Genomic DNA, 5,039 nt, shown 5'->3' on the forward strand with positions numbered 1-5,039 from the left:
ACAAGATAAGTGTTTGCATAGTCAGGCCATCAGCAGAGGATCTCAGCTGGAGATTTGGGGGAGAGCTACTTTCTTTACATTGGCTCTGTGAGATGAGTGTTAATTTCACCTGAATTCAAATTACAATTAATGATAATCTGATCTTTAATAATATGTTGACCTCAGTCTCATTTTGTTTCAAGTTTTATTTTTTTCTTCTGTACATCATCTCACTGATTTCAGTACAGCTTTCTCTTTCACTCTGTCGTCTAATATTTACCACAATTCATTGACTCATTCCTACCGTGCTAGCAGTTGCCAAGAGGTCTATATAGTGTCTAAGATCAGGCAGGTTTGGGGCACTTCAAAATTAACATGGGTGAAGACTTTGCTGGAAATTAGTTTATGAAAACAGAAACGGAGCAGAGCAAAATGCAGATTTTGGGTATGTTAAGCATGTGATGTTCTTTTGCAGGAGTTAGAAACTAGCACAACACAAAGGATTACTGGTAATTTCTGCCCTAAAGGTTTGCACAGCAAGAGGTACTTCTGTGCAGAGACCCACCACCTGCTCTGAATGATTCCTGCTTCATGTCCAGTGAATGGCTCTTGCTCTGCCAGACCTAATAAGGCTGCCCCCCTTTATCAGCTGATAAACTTACCCTGCACCCAGTACCCTACCAGTATTGGGTCAGTGCTTTTTCAGTATCGCTGTACAGCCCATACTGTGCTGGGTAGACATACTCCTGGTGATCCAGCTGTCAGTACTGATGCTGATTTAGGAACAAGGGATCAACTCTTGCATATTAAGCCCAGAGGCTCACTTCTACCTTTGTGGTTATGAATGAGTGACTTGCATGAACCTGACTTGAAGTTACTCATGCTCTGCCTGAAGAAACTGATCTGATCCTATCTAGGTAAAAATGTTCTTTCTTCTTTTTAACTTTAAATTGTTTGCCATATATTTATAACAATATTTATATTTTGCCATATTTCCAGGCTTGCAGCAGGTATTTTTTGCAGTTCAGAGCAATTTATTTTTTATCTTTGGTGGATCAGAATTTTCTAAAATCCCCTTCACTTGAGGTAGAATGAATTTTTGTTTGACAATAGAAAATATCTCATCTTTTTTTTTCCTAGGATTTGAAACATTTTTTTTCCTTTTAATATAATTGAACTGCATTCTATAATGGTATCATTTATTTCAAGAACTATTTTTTTTGTAGCTTTTTCCCCAGTAAAATCAATTTGCTGAAATAGGTTTATTTTTCTGCATTGCTATAACTTTGTTATACCAAAAGGTAGGTCACTTTCATCACATGCTTCTTTTTTATGCCAAACAAGGGTCATATTCTACAGCTGAAGAATATAATGAGCCTTGCTTCACTGATGGCTATAGTATGTTTAATGTGTGGAATGTTCTCAATTTCATAGATCAGCAGGGGAATATTCAGAGTTAACTCAGGACACTAAAGAAGAGCAAAATTTTGTGTTGACAACAAAGGCTAAGTGCATGGCACTCTCTGATGATGCTTTAATTTTACAGACTCTTGTTTGGAGACCCTTCTAGTTCCACAGTTCTGAATGATGACTAGGATTTTAGCTGGCTGGCTTCTATTTGACTTTAATGGGAGATTTGCATTTTAAAATGCTGTGCAATATTTTGAGAAGTTCCTCATAATGTCCAGCCTAACATTATTTTATATCTGTCCTTGGCAATGGCAAATGATGTTATTAATGTTCAGTTGTTGCAAGATGGATTCAAAAACAGGGGGATGTTCTTTGGCACAGCTCTTTGTTGTTAAGAAAGTAATAAACCTTCCTTGTCTGATTTTATAATGGACAATAACCAATAGCTGATCAGCAGAAGAAATGTCAGGTGTGGAATCAATGCTGATAGAAAAATATTTCATCTGTTTACATTTATGAAGGATCACTGATAAAACCTTTGATCCCATTAAGGATATAAACTCTTCACATATAGTTGATGACAACTCTGATGAGCTAGCTGAGTTCCACCAGTCTCACTGTGCTTAGTGAATGTTCAGCTAAAAAGGGATCAAATTGACTCATGAATTTCAAGATTCCTAGTAAATTACCATTGTGAGGTGACCCAGTTTTTTGTTTAGTGTCATGAAAAGACAGGTCTCACTGAGAAATAAACGTAATAATGTCAACCATGTGCTTAAGTTCTTCTCTCCATTATACACATTCACTTTCAAATTGTTTTGTCATTTTAGCATAAACTGTATTACTTGCTTTCATCTGAGAAACACAAGCTTAGCATAGTTCTGTGCAGAAATCAAAGATGAGCATGGAAAAAAGACCCCTCTTTGCCTATTGAATCATTGATCAGACAAGCACAGCAGATATTTGCATGGATCCTTAGTAGTTAGGTCTCAGTATCTGCCTTAGATAACAGTTGGAAGGGAAAGAAGAAAAGAGCAGCAAACAAGTATTTCATCCATTCATCCATTTCATCCATTCATTTTGCTAGTAATTGCAGGCCTTCTTATAGGTTGTCCTCTCTCGTTTAAACCAGGAACAAGACATCATGAAATGATGTCTTCCCGTGGTAACAAATGATCATGTTGAGGGGGAATTCACTGGGTGGGCCAGGAAGAGGTTGAGAAAGAGAGTGAGAAGCAAATAAAAGTTTCAGATGTGATGGCAAAGTTGGATTGCAGAGATTGATTTCACACTATCATTAGAAAGTCATTTGAGTCAGAAAATATATGTGCAAATACTATGAAGTGTGAAAGCTTTAAGTCTTCACAATGACCACATTGTGGTCTGTCATCAGCTATGAGTTGGTGCTATGGTGTTCCCTCCCTCCCTTCTGTGGCACAGAAGCTCATCAGACCCATTAGATTCTTGGGATGCAACCATCCCTTCCTCAATTTCTTACCATGTGTCTATTGAATTTCTTTTTTTTTTTTTTTTTAATCCTTTCTTCCAATATTTTCAGCTCTTCCAACTCTCTTCGTCTGTTCCTTTTTCCCCACAAAGGTGCAGAGACCTTCCTGTGCTGCAGAGGGGCCTACAGCACAACCAAGGGATGTGGGGAAAACTGCCTCTGCAAGAGAACATCAGCTCTTTTTCCTCCTCACTGAACATCGTGTGTGCTCCCCTCAGGACTCATGACAGCTCAGTGGAGTAGGTGAGTGTAGCCAGATAAAGCAGAAGTTTGCTTTAGTAAGATCTGGGTGGAAGAGTTGTCCTTGGCTCATGGGCTTGTGATAATCACAAGTAGTTGTACCATAAAAATGGAAGCAATATAACTTTGTATTTTTCTCTTAATAAGACTGAAAATGATCAATGGGAAAAAGGGAAAAAAAGTCTCTCTAGGTTCAGTAAATGAAAACAGAAGGAAGAAATATAATAATGCACAACCACAGCTCTTCCTCAATGTGGCAGCAGCATCTGTTAAAACTGCAGGACTCTTAAAACTGGCAAGGAGCTTTAAAAGCCTGGTTGAGCCACAAAACAGGTACATATCAGAGAGATGATGGCTTCAGTTTGTTGGAATAAGGTTTCCCATTAACTGCTGAAGTACCACTGTCTATGGATTCTGTTTTTTTTCCTCTTCTCCTTTTCCTCTGCTTTTTCTCCAATGTCTTCCAGTTGTGTTAAAAACTAGTATTCGGTCCTCTGAAGATCCATTGGCTTTGACTGGTGTTATAAGCCACCTTGTGATGGGCTGTAGTAGAAAAAGTAGTTGCCACTGGAGGTGAACACAAGGTGAGATAAAAACTGAACAAAAATATGGCATTGTTCTTTTTAAACTGCAAATTCCAAGTCCAAGGTGTGAACAGCAAAACCTTCAAATAATAAATGTGCAGACAAATCTTTTGGATGCACTGTAAGAGCTATTTTGGAAGACATAATTGCAACCCATGTGAGTTAGATGTAGCAATTACATAGGGGTAGGCTACAATGGCTACAAGTCTTTTCAAAACCAAAGCAGAACATGTCATGAAGAGCACTTTTCACTGCCTAAGTTAATTTTGCTTTCTGAGGCTCTCCCAGTGTCCTGGTTCACAAGAGAATACATTGGGAAGAATTCTCAGTTTTTCCCATGGTGCTTGCTTTTAGTGGGGATTTTCTCTTTTTCACTCACAGACATTAAGAAACTCGTTTCTGTATGCTGTAATTTGAGTGGCACAGGTTGAGGTGGGAGGAAAGGAACTCCAAAGGAAATAACACCCTCTTCGGAATAACCATAAGCCAAACAGGTTCAGCTACCACAGGTACAAAGAATCTCAGCTGGTTAAACTGCCTGCATTTCTCTCTAAAGTAAACAGTAGAATAGCCAAATAGAAATCATTCCCCAGATGTTGCAAGTGCTCTGAAATCTGTTTGAAACTATCTAAATACTTTACACTTCTCATAAATTCATATCTTTATCCCAGAAGAGGATCCAGTGTGCTCACCACGGACTAATAAACATTAAGAAAAGTCAAATTACTTAGAGATATTTAAGTATCATATAAATATGTGTAAAGTGTAGAAACACTTCCCATCACAAAGCCCAACCTGCAACCTATTTTCTATTTTAATTGCTTTTTGCTTCTCCCATTTAATAAGGAGGATTATTTTTTAACCTTTCCAGTTCAAGATAGAACTTCAGATTCTATGATAGCAGAGTGGAGGAAGAGATTGGGGCATTTAATCACCCGCAGAGTGAAAGTGATAGAAAAAGAAAATGGGTTTTCTGCCTTCTAGATTAGTTTGGAGGCAATTTCTGTTTGAATTCCTCCTAAATCATTTTCTGCATAATATTAGTGGTCTGAAATTATATGAAATGACATCAGAAACCATCCTCCTTTTGCAGCACTGAGAAGTCCTCTCCCAGAGTCCTTGTTATTCTTTAAGTTATCTATTTTCCCTTCATTTATTCTTTCATGTTGTGCTCTGCCTTCTGATGGGCAATAAATACATGAACAGGAAGTGGGAAGCAGCAAGCCTTGTCTCTCTGCTGCCAGTGTGCTTCATACATTTGTGAAGAAGCAGACCCACATCATAAAACCAATTGAAAGCCACGGAGGTACCTCTCTAAA

This window comes from Oxyura jamaicensis, chromosome 8 (assembly GCF_011077185.1).
Source record: "Oxyura jamaicensis isolate SHBP4307 breed ruddy duck chromosome 8, BPBGC_Ojam_1.0, whole genome shotgun sequence".
Classification (NCBI taxonomy): Eukaryota; Metazoa; Chordata; class Aves; order Anseriformes; family Anatidae; genus Oxyura; species Oxyura jamaicensis.